Source organism: Lytechinus variegatus, chromosome 10, assembly GCF_018143015.1.
Source record: "Lytechinus variegatus isolate NC3 chromosome 10, Lvar_3.0, whole genome shotgun sequence".
Classification (NCBI taxonomy): domain Eukaryota; kingdom Metazoa; phylum Echinodermata; class Echinoidea; order Temnopleuroida; family Toxopneustidae; genus Lytechinus; species Lytechinus variegatus.
This window is the reverse complement of record NC_054749.1, coordinates 4586862-4599810: the sequence shown is the minus strand read 5'-3', so window position 1 is coordinate 4599810 and position 12949 is coordinate 4586862. Positions and strand designations below refer to the sequence as shown.

At 36.8% G+C, this 12949-nt stretch overlaps 1 long non-coding RNA gene across 1 annotated transcript; it reads left to right on the top strand.

The window, feature by feature from the left end:
• The first annotated feature begins 2812 nt into the window (after positions 1 to 2812).
• Positions 2813 to 9365, top strand: LOC121423272. The gene is made up of 3 exons (XR_005971254.1): positions 2813 to 2871; positions 8290 to 8509; positions 8943 to 9365. It is a non-coding gene; the product is annotated as an uncharacterized LOC121423272 (long non-coding RNA).
• The last annotated feature ends 3584 nt before the right edge of the window (positions 9366 to 12949 follow it).

Below are 12949 nucleotides of genomic sequence, written 5' to 3'. Positions count from 1 at the left end.
AGAAGATTTGTCTGGAGGAATGTTACAAGTTCCTTGATTCCCCGGGGGGGCCACTTACATTGACGAGTGGATACCATGCGCGACCAAAAAAACACGTAAAAAGGATGTCTTTTTCACGATAGGGCACGTTACGTACGTAACGTGATAAGGGTGTCAAAAACACAAAAATAATGAAAAAGGGTATCTATTTCGCTAGGAAAATTACGTGTTTAGGGTCGAATTTGCCGGGATGATAAAACAAAATTAAAATGTTTTATAAAGGATGTCCTTTTTGCCCCGACACTTCGTGTTTAGAGTCCGATCTGCGCGAAGTGTAGAAGATGGGGTCTTACTAAACCACATAAGGTAAAGCCGACGACCGAAGGACACCTAACAAACATTCCTGTACTTGTTTAGGGGTTCATTTCAAGGAATATTTGCCAAGAGTATCGTTCTGTTTCCAATACTTGTTAAGGGTAGGGTTTCACACGCCATTACTTGTTAAGGGGTGCATTTTCAGAATATGGAAATTACGTGTTTAGGGTGCTTTTCAAGACCCCATGGTCGCGCATGGTATCCAATCGTGAATGGAAGTGGCCCCCCCGGGCTTGATTCACAGCTGCAACACAAGGTTCAGCTCTAGTAATACCTGTTCCTGTGGTACCAAGTACTGCACACATTACCTGCTCTACTTCTACTGCACAGAAATGTTCGGGATACCTGCTCAAGGCATCCGCACATTTGTTATTCTTACCAGAACGAAATTTAATATCAAAATTAAACGCTGCTAACTGGGCAACCCATCTCATTGCGCAAGCATCTAACTTAGCAGTGTGAATATGGGCAAGCGGGTTATTATCTGTCAGAACCGTGAACGAACCTCCGATCAAATAGTCGCGAAACTTATCAACAACTGCCCATTTCAATGCGAGGAGTTCAAGTTTAAAGGAACTGTAATCGGGATAATTCTTCTCAGCCCCTCTCAATCCTCGACTTGCATAAGCTATGGGATGTGGGGCACCTTGATTATCTTCTTGTAACAAACATGCACCTAGTCCCTTCAAAGAGGCATCAATCTCTAAAATAAATGGCCTTGAAAAATCTGGGTATTTCAACACTGGAACATTTGCCAGTCTTACTTTCAACTCATCAAATGCTCTTTGAGCCTCTTTCGTCCAACAGAAGGATTGTTTAGGTTTGTTAGACTTTCCTTTCACAGTTGGAGGTAATATATCATGAAGTGGTGCTGCTATGGACGAAAAATCTCTAACGAAACGCCTATAATAACTTGCAAGGCCTAAAAATGACCTTAACTCATCAGAATTTCTTGGAACTGGCCAGTCCAACACCTTTTGAACTTTATCTTTATCTAGAGAAATGCCTTCAGCATTCACCACATGGCCTAAATATGTAGCTTCCCTTTGAAACAAACTACATTTTTTTTCCTTTGACCTTTAAACCAAACTCACCTAGTCTTGTGAGAACTTTATCTAAAGTATCTAAGTGGACATCAATTGAAGGAGAAAATAAAAGAATGTCATCTAAATAAATTAACAACTCTGTCAAGTTCATGTCACCTAGACATCGCTCCATCACTCTTTGAAACGTACTCGGGGCATTGGTCAAACCAAAGGGCATCCTATTGTATTGAAATAAACCAAATGGAACGCGAAAAGCTGACTTCTTTCTAGAGTCAGCATCCATTACAACCTGATGATAACCGTGAGCTAAATCAAGAGATGAAAAATAAACTGCACCATTAAGGGCCTCTAGAGATTCTTCTATACGTGGCAATGGAAAAGCATCTTTCAATGTTTTCTTATTAAGTTGACGATAATCAACACATATGCGCAAACTACCATCTTTTTTCTTGACAAGAACTACAGGGCTTGCATAAGGACTATTACTTGGCTCTATTATCCCCTGATCTAACAATTGCCTTAAAGTGTCTTTCACTTCTTTGACATAATGTGGGGGAATTCTACGATATGGTTGATTAACCGGTATATCATCAGTTGTCTTTATTTCATGTGGTACTTCCGAACAAAAACCAACATCGAAATCTCCCTTAGAAAAAACAGCATCATGTTTTTGAATGAGGCGTACCACTCTTTCCTTTTCATCCCTAGAAACCCTACAAGATTCCAGATTTAATCCTGGTGGCAAAATATATTGACTTCCATCAATGAAAGTATACACATCTTTTGGATTACTTTCCTTTTCCTGCTCATTCTGCAATCTATGAGGAACCTTACTGGGTGACTCTACTAGTACATTTAAGATGGAAACACTGAGATGTTGATCTTGAGGTTCTACAATAATTTCATTTGAATCTAACACTTCAGTCACATTCACCAATTTGCTAAATGGGGGAATAACCAAGGGTTGGGAGCCAAGATTCCCAATCAAAACTGTAACTGACTTGCCATTACTCTTTTCACAAGTATCATAAATTACACAAGTCTCACCAATATCATGGTTTCCTTCTACTACAACCATTTTATCCTTCAAAGCATTTGGCGGGGTTCTCAATTGACACACTACATGTACATGTACAAGGTTGAAGAGCATGAAGAGTCAACTGCCAGGTTTCTTAGCATGGTGAAAAATGTTGTCTACTCTCTCAATAATACATGTATCAATGGTCCTGTTCATGCAGGACACACCCTAGCAACCAAACCAAAAATTGTTTCTATTCATTCTAAACACCTTGCCTACAAGGTGCAGGCATACAGGTGCAGGCATACAATACAGGCTGACCTGTAACTTTCCATCATTCACTTCAGGCTCTATTTCCAAGAGTTATGCCTGCACCTGTTATTCATATCACTACAAGAGAAAAGGCGGGTTCTTCATGGAGAGGTTTTTTAACATCAGTTTGGTGCTAACCAGGTAAGTAAATAATTATCTTAATGTTCAAAAATAGTTGATGTGATACTACTTGCAGTCTGTTTAATCAACATGTCTTTGTGACAGTGTTGAGTCTATGCAGGGAATTGTTCCCTTTGCCAGGTGATCCATGCATGCAAACACATAGATCATTTGAAAAGTTAATTAATTGAAAAGTTTTTGAAAAACATGAAATTTCATTTAATCTTAATCATTGTTATCAAATTTTATAAATCTTTCAGGAAGCTTTTCTTTTCAAGTATATCGCTTACATCTAAATACATTACAGCCTTTTTATGGACTTCCAATTCGGGAGAATATCCAATACTGTAATCAATATTGGGTATCAATCATAAAATCAAATATATGTTTGATTCTCTTACTTGGCACACCAAATTACAAGGAAGTTTGATTCAATTTCATTGTACTATTGTTGAACGTTGGTCTTTTTAGGACAATCATGAATTATATTTTTATTTTGACGTCAATAAAGCTACATTTTTCTGCTGACATTAATTATGTCCAGCGTGCTCACACGCTGAATGAACCATCCAAATTTTGACTCTCAAGAGCTGTCATGAAAAATATTTTGGACGATGAGTATTTGAACATCACTATTTTCGAAGAAACGGGCTGAAGGAAAGAAGAGAGAGAGAGAAAGGTGGAAAGATGGAAATTTCAGTTTAATCGTGTAGGTTTTTCTTTAAAAAAAAACAGTATAAATCTAGAAGCCCAGACGTTCTTGCCTTGTTTTGCATCAAATAGTTTAGGATGGGGAAAAAGTGGAGGGGAAAAGAGGAATCCAAGAAGCCGAAGAGGGTTGCAGCCCCCTATCAGTGGCATAAAAAGGGGAGGGATGTGAAAAGGAACAAAATTGACAAATAAAGGAAGGGATAAAGAAAATGTTTTAAAGTTAAAAAAAAAAATAATTCGTGCCCGTGTTTTCTTTTTGGTTTTATATTTGTTCAGGCATATACTCATTGTAAGTTTGTCATTGGTGGTTGTTTCATGAACCATGACCTTTACCCTGTTTTCACCGTCTAATACAAGTTTAAAAACAATTCTAGACCTGTAGCAATTTTGTCAACAGCGAAGTATTTTATTTTTTCTCATTACAGCATTACATTCTCAGCGGAATTGACCATCTGATGGTCAGATTTTTGCATGTTATAGGCACGGAAGCGGGGGGGGGGGGCATGGGGGGCACTTGCCCCCAAAAAATAAAATTTTGGGGGGCAAAACGAGATTTTGCCCCCCCCCATGTGCCCCCCTGAAAGTAGAAAAATGATAAATTATTTAAGGACAAAAGTACATGAAGGCACTTTTCCGCCTGAAAATTGTCATTTCCATTGTCAAAAATGAAAAAAATTTGCCCCTGACGGGGCAAATACATTATCATAGTAAGCCTAGCGTCTTTTGACGAACAGTTCCACTGTGAAACATACCTTTGATAAGCCCATTTTCCATCTTATTACAGTGTGATAACGTTTAACCTTTTAATGAATACATTTCAGATTAAAAGCGAATGGCAAATTGATAGTGGTCCACCAATGATTAGGTTTATAATTCTATGATGCTGGCTGTGTCTTCTAACAAACGCGCGGTCGCCCAGAAACGCTCAGACCGGACCCGACATCACTCGAGCAACATAATTATGGAATCTATGTCATAGCTGTCAAGCCCAGAAACCATAACATCTCGAGAAACTTGTTTCAATTATTTCATTTTCAACTAAATATAAATTGAGTTAATACAGTGATAACAAGTCAGTGCCCTAAAGAAAATACCAAGGTCATTTCAACTTAATATAGACATGTTATCAGAAAATTACACACAGAATAATCGTGTGTAGAGGATTATAATTTATAATTTGTGAAAATGGTGAATCCCACTCGAAAGCAACTTAGAGATAATGTTTAGACATGAAAAAAATAAAATCATCTGTGAAAGTGTCTTCTTGACCGGACTCATATTATCCGAGATATGAATAAAAATGTAAATAAAGAATATAAAAGGAAAAAAAGCGTTACAGTACTGCTCTACTATAAAAAAAAGTCTTAAGATATTTTCACAGCCCCGTATTTTCCTCTATTCCTTTTCATTGGCATGATTGGAAGGCGTTTTGTCTGATACTATTTCAGCTCATATGATATAGCACTTATGTATTTTAGATTCCAAAACTTCTTCCCATTACCTGTTACTAATCAGATCGAGATGGCAGCTATGTTCTCTGGTTCATCCCAGCTTTTGTTATTCATGGACGTTTGCAAAAATAAAAAAATAATCCGGGAGTGGGTGGGGCTGCAAGACCTAAATTTTCGAAGAAACTTAAGAGCGAGGGGGTTTGTGATGGGGGAGCTTTTGCATTTTCTAGAATAAAATTGAAGGATTTCGTGCACACTTTTGGTGAATTTTGTGAATTTTGCCCTCTCGATCGGCGGCCCCCGGCTGCGTACGGTCATGTTTGTCATCTTAAAGTCTTTAAAAGGCTTATATTACATTGGTTTGTTTGAAACAATTTCGTTTGCAATAAGGCTCGTAATTTGCTGGAACTGCGACCCTGATCATGAAGAAACACCAGTCTGGGTCAGAAGGGAGGAAACGGAAGGAGCAAAGAGAACTTCAAGTCTGATTAATTCTCAAGAAATTTATTTTTGAATGCTTTTCGAAACGCATGCACTTTTCCATTTTTACACAAAGTCCTTACCGTGGGGGGGGGGTCCCACAGCCTCTCCCGCTCGATCGCTTCGGTATCTCACGCTGTCAAAAATATTGTGCCCCCTTTGGGATTTTTCCCCGCCCCCCCCCAAAAAAAAAAATTAGTGTTCCGGCGCGCCTGGTTATAGGGAGTGTGATTATGTTAACAGAATAATTGTAACTTCAAAAAGTGATATGTTAAGGCAAGAGGCTTGTGAATGTTACTAGTATGTGTGGAGAGAAGATACCACACGGAACTTAATCGAGTGTCATCGCATTGGATGGATGGCTCACTGGCGTACAGATGGGGACTTGAAGGCCATTGCCGCAAAAGGTTCCATGACAAAGTAAAAAAAAGGGGGGAGAAAACAAAACTAAGCGAAATGAAAAGAGTGCCATCATCTTCTGAATATTATGTCAAAAACCAAGACAAGGCTAGTAGATTTTCCTATAAAATAGTCTTTTTTTTAATAGAAATTTTGCTTCTGACGTCATGTCTGGCCCCCTTATTTTTCTCTCTTTTTTTGAGGGGGGGGGGTTGTAATGGCGCCACTGGAATGCCTAACATTGGTTCACGCAATTATTCAATGAACAAGGTTATGGTGTAACCTTGTTCTCTATACTCCATGTGTGGGGAAATAAGGTTGGATCATATTCTCTTGCTGGGGAACAAATGCAATTTTTTTTAACTGTCAGTTTTCATTACAACTATTCATTATCTAACTTGGCTCTTAAGTAATAGATTTTTTTATTGAAAATAGAAATTGAAAAATTACAATTTTCTTGAAATTTTCACTTTCCTCAATAGAAAACCTACACAAAAATATACCAAAAATTTCAAGTTTTTGATTGCTATAGTGAATGGAAAAAATAATGATCCTAAATTACTAATGAAAAAGAAATTGCAACTTTGATGGAAATGGGTATTTTTTGGTCTACAAAAGTGAGTGATTTTTAAAAATGGGAGGTTGCGGTGAAGAAGTGGTTTCACGGTCTGTTTGATTTGTTTAGTTCTCATGATCAAGGTGGTGCTATTCAAACTTGATTCCAAATGGGTTGAGATGTAAATAAATTTATATGGTTTGAAATAGAACACTATTATACCGCGATTCTTATGGACAATGACCATGAGATTAGCCATGTATTGTAGAATTTTGGACTATTAATTTGGATACTATACTAATCTTGTGAATAACGGCTTTGTTTATTTTTGCAATAATTGCAAAAATAAACAAACGCCATCGGTGGTGCCATAAATCAGTCCAACAATTATTGTTGGACTGATTTATGGCACCACCGATGGCGTGATCCGGTCCAAACAGTTGGGGGTGCTTACAAAAATATTGAGGTGAAATTCAAAAGTTTGGGGTACCCATATATCAAGGGCTATGCATACGGAGGTACATAACAAAGGGGATTTAATGGTTTATTGTGATATGCATTGCGAAATTACAGTTCAGCTGATCATGCAGCAAGCGAGTAAAGCGAGAGAGCAATTTTTCAGTAGTTGGAAGAATGAATGGTCTCAAAAAGGGTCTATTGTTGGTTGTGTACGTGAGCCCCTTTAAATGCTTTAAATGTCCCCGTTTCATGTGTAGTATAGACCCCAAATTCTGCTCGCACATCTCAGCGCTTGTTGTTATTCGATCCCATTCGGCTTAGAATGATTCGTTTTTAGATCACAAAAATGAAAAATAGCTCTCAATTCGCGCTCGAAATATTTATTCTATATATAGGTTTACCTGTTATGATTATGATAATGAGTCATGTAAAGAATATAAACACTGCTTGAAAATGTTCTGTTGTCAGTTCAATATCTAAAAAAAGGGGGGGGGGGAAGAAATGCTCGCGCTTCTCGCTCGTATTATTAATTTTGTTTGTATATTATCCTGTGCGTTAGTTAGGAGTATCTTGTAATCTTTCTTTTCAGGATACACCATATACTGTATGCTTTATAAAAAAAAAAGTGTTCATGATTCGCGCTCACATAGTTTCTGTAGTCATAACAGGTCACCTTTTTTTTTTTTAGCTCAATCGCAATGTCAGATATGAAGAACCAACACCAGCAAGATAAATGATAATTGTATTCAAGAAATAGAAATTTTCGGTTTAGTTAAATGTAATTGTCTAAAATTAAATGTTAATGACATTGATTCTGATTGACATTTGTTAATTGTCATGAGATCTGGATACTTTATACGGGATATGGAGTTCATTTAGCAAGTTGAAGATTCCACAATATCTATGGAATATGATGAAAATTTTCAAACAAATTATAAAAACAACAGAATCATAAGTTTGTTTAATCATTAGATAACAATGCAGATGTACAGCTGTTGTAAGCATAATTGACTTCTTTATATTTCTGTAAAATGAATTGTTTTTCGGGTTTGATTTTGAAAGAAAAACAAAATAACATAGGGCTATTTAGCGTTTGAGAGCGTTGTGCAATTAACTTTGTGTTGCGGGCTTTTTTTGTGATACAAGATACACCAGGGAGAAAAGAGATCAAAGTGTTACAACTTTTTTTGATTTGTGAATATTGATATTTCCATGGTAACCATATGATTGGATGGTTAGCCCCGTTACCATGGTAGTTATGATAATCATGAATGATAACGGATACTGGGTCTTTTTTGGGGGGTGATATAGTAATAGTAAAACGGAACATGTATGGATAGGACTGATTCACTGTTGTCTGTTCTGTTTTAATTTTTCCATCAGCACAACTTTGCGTCGACCAGGATTTTTGCCCCATCAATACAAAGAAAATATTGAATACATCCTGCCTGAGTCACAATAAGAATTGTCCTACGCTCGAGTCAACGTGGAGTCGAGTACAGGTTTTCATCAGGAGATGTCAGCTGGACAAGAGAATGTTGCTTGCTTGGAAGGCATCAGCATAATGGTCATTCAATCGCTGTTTAAAATGCCACGTTTTCAGGTTCGTATATCATTTAATAAATAATTCGCGCTTCGCGCTGGCTTCATTTTCTTCGATGATAAACTTGTAAAATTTTTTGCTCGTCACGAATTTGCACAACAGGCGATTGAAATGTAACTTTTTTTAGGTCAGTATGTAAAAAAGAAAAATCAACTAGCGCTTCGCGCTCGCATTGTTTGATTAGGGATATGCATATCCTGGCCATGAATTCAAATGCTGCTTAAAACGGTCCCATTTTCAGGTCAGTGATATACTTATTCCCTTCAATAATTTAAATGTCCTTTTGTTCAGATCAGTTTGGTTTCCTTTGTGGTTTCTTTAAGGATATTAAAAATTGTTCTCCCGGAATCTGGTGCCTCAGTATATGTTGAATGACATCGAATAAAAACTGTAAAAGACTGCTCATTACTTTTCTGTTTTCTTTTTCCATCAGTGCAAGGTGTTGACCAAAACCTATACCTCATCGATACGCCCTGATTCACAGTTGAAGTGGAGTAGGTCTACGCTAGAGTACCCATCACCATCCATCCAGGCGGACTGGTCAACCGAACGAGGAGAGACGCAGGTTTTCATCAGGAGGTGATGGCAGGTCAGGTGCATAGGAGAATGTTCTTTGGAAGGCAACCCTGTATGACTGTCTTTTGGAGAGATGAGATCTGATCTGATGTCGATTTCCCACTTGATAGACCCCCAAAAAAGTGTGGACGGGGGGACGAATGTCCAAATCCGACACGTCGACACACCGTGGTTTAAAAGTTCACCCGATGCAGTCATCTTTTTGCATGTGCAAAAATAAAATAAGATTGTAATATTACATAGAAATCAGCAAGCGAGATTGAATTTCACAACTTGTTATTTATTTCAAATCGTGCTCAAAATGTCCGCTTTTCAGATTGGAATATAAAAAGTTTCAGCTCGCGACTGGCGCTCGCATCATTTCTGTAGCGAAAAATCCCATACTTTTCATGATTAAATAGGTGAATAGAATGTCCTGTTTTCAGTTATAAGCCAAAAAAATCCCACTTCGATTTGCAATAAACTTTTGTTGGATATATCTTGTTCTAAATTTATTAAAAAGTCCATAAAACTATCATTTTTTTTTCAGATTGAAATATCAAAATTTTCAGCTTGCGCTTCTCGCTCGCATCTATTGTTCTTTTAAATACTTGTCTTAATTAATCATTGGTACCAAAATGCTTAGAATATCAAGCTTTCAGGTCAGAATATAGAGAAATTTCAGCTCGCTCTTGGTACTCGCATTATCTGTGAAGTGAGATATGTATCCTCGTGAGTTACTACCTTTTTCCTGCTTTTAGGTCAGTATACTACCATAAATACCATTGACAATATGCGTGCCAATTTTTGACACGATTGTGCCAAAATACAGTGCATCCCGCAAAAAAGAAATCCCGTTTTTAGAGGTAGATTTCACAATTAATAAATATGTTTTTATTATAATTTGATACTCATGGCAAGAGTGGAATCTCATCTCTAATTTGAAACCAACAGCTTAGCAAATCGTTCACACAACGCAGATTACAAACACTAAATACTGAGGGATATTAGTAACTATTTGCGCTGATTCCTAACAAATTAAAAGAATACAGAAGAAATGCTAATGAAAAATAATGAGCCAATCGTCGAAGAAGCACGTTCGTCGGATCATGAACCAATCTTGTCCTAAATTAAAATTTCAAACCCATTTTGCTCATTAATGCGTGAAGTGTTCGTCACATATTAGGTATCAGACTAAAGAAAAATAATTGAATTATATGAAATATGTAAATTAGATATCATGATTAATTTGTCTTTGAAGAAAAGACATGGGAATCCCGGTTTATTTTTTTTTCTTGGACGTCCTGTATAGTCCGGCTTGTGGTTACGAGTTGTTTTACAATCAGGGTATACTGTATAAGGCCTATAAAAAAAAAACAAGTTAAAAAAGGATTATATTATAAAATGAAATATGTGTACTGTTATCTCAAATCTTCAATAGCAAGTTACTTGGGCATTTTTAAAGCAACCTGGAATAGGAAAGAAAATACTAAAATATATGTTTGCATCTAAAATTTACCATATCTGAATTAGGGCCAAAATTACTGCATTCCCTTTTTTCAATTTTGAGCCAGAGTATCTATTATAAGGGAATGAATTACAAATTAAATAGATTATTGAAATGCATTTGTTTAAAAGATCAAACTCCCAGAAGCTATTGACAAGTCAATTTGTGTGACTATAAGCCTAAAATGTGCCAATTCTTTCAAAAAACGTCCTCTCAGAATTTCAAATTTTTACGCATAGTTTGCCATTAACAACGTTTTTTTTTTAATAAAGAACATTTGTATACATGCAACATACTTTTTTACTTTTCCCACATCCATTCATTTTTTTCAGAAAGTTCACATTCCAATGTTGTCAAATCTATTTTGTCCAAAGGAGTCTCCTCCGAAAAAAATATAGCAGTTGACCGCACATGTAATTACGAGATTGAACAGCTATATAAAACAATAATAAAGTGTTCCACAATAATATGCCTAATTTTTTAAGGAAATTATTTCACTTGTTTATAACACAAAAATAGGAAAGACGAGACAACTTTTTGTGTTGGGTCAAATGAGACGGTTGAATGTACCTGTTTGTAAAACTACCCTTGAGGTTAATTTGGATATACCCAAGGTGGACGAAGCAAAGAATTGTCATACATTTGAATGTTTAGTTCATACATGTTGTACCTGCCCAAGACTGTGTGTGTCATTAATTTTCACTCCTTTTCGAGTCTGTGTATTACTTTTGCTTGAACTTGCAATCACCTAGGCAAAATTGATTCGTTCATTTATATGAATGAATGGTATGAATTCATTCATTCACTTATTCGATGATTCATATAGGAATGAATGAATTGATTCATTCATTCATATATATTTATGAATGAATGGATTTTGCCTGATTATTAAATAAGCGTGTTACATCTCCTTTTGGCTCCTTGTATTTATTATCGAACTGGTTTCATATAGAACTCGTCCCACTCTCACCCCCTTTCTCCCCCCCCCCTCTTTCTCACCCACTGTTTCTTCCTTCAAATCTATTGTGTTTTCATCACTTAAGTTTGTAATTCCTCATTTTCTTTTTTTGGTGCTAAGATTTCTATTGAATTGTATTTCTTCATCTCTCTAGTTAATATTCCTGGCTTACTATTTTAATTTGCATTCATCATTCAACACTTTCCTTGTTTGCATTAAAATCTCCCCAAATTTCTTTCTTGACCCATTACAACAGCCCCCCCCCCCTTCTTAACATTGGCGACCTTTCCTCCAAACCACCTCCTTCAGTTACTAGTCATTCTCTTTTCAATCTTATGAATTGCGAATTCAAAACTTTTTCATTTACCCCTTTCCAAAAAAATATTTCCCCTCCACCCTGTTTCGACTCCCGGGTTATCTGGAACACCAACTCGCATCATCTCCCTTTTCATTCATTCTTAATTCTTTCTCATTGCATTTTTACTTCATAAATCTGTTACCTCTCCTTGATCGCATTCATAAATTTTAATTCTCACCCTATTGATGTTGGTCTCTAACTCTAGTTCTATCACATCTAACTCCACTCCACCCCTCCCCCTTGTCAAATGATCTCATCTTCACTCCTACCTTCTCTATGACACTTTCTATTTCCCTTTTTCCTCTTATTTTCTCTCTCCTCACTCCCACCTCTTTCTATCTCTTCCCTCTTTTTTCCCCTTCCTTTGTCTCTCCCTCTTCTGTCCCCTCTCTTCTACCATCCTATCTACCTTCTCCACGATGAATTATTTCTCTTTTTTCTCCCACCCACTTCTTTCTCATTTAACTCTCTCTTTCTGTCTCTATCTTTTTTTTCTTCCTTTGTCTCTCTCCCTCTTCTAACATCCTGTCTACCTTTTCCATTTTCTCTCTCACACTCCCACTTCTTTCTCATTTAACTCTCATCTATTTCTTTCAGTCACCCTTTCGTCTCATTTTCTTCCTTTGTCACTCATTTTCCCCAACTCCCTCTCTCTTCAAGCCCGACCCTCTCCTTGTCATTTTCTTTGCGCATGCACGAAGAAGATGAGCTGCATCTCTGAAGGGACTTTCACACTTGGTTGTGCGACCGTTTGATAATATATTTTGCACACGAGAGCAATGATCCCAAACGATAGAGCGACCAATTTTGAAAGCCCCTTTATATGCATCCCCTTTGCCTTGTTTTCGCGCAGCCCCTGAAAACAAGAGTGAACTTCATTAAAAAAAGGCATATTCACATTTAATAAACCTGATCAAACGATCATTTCAGCAAAATAACTGAATGAACTTCAATCTAATCTTCAGATCCAAAACTCTTTATGATAGATGTAAAAAAATTGTTAAGTGACCTTTATACACACCATTGCCCAATATGAAGTATTTTTTCTTCTGTAAAGAGTAT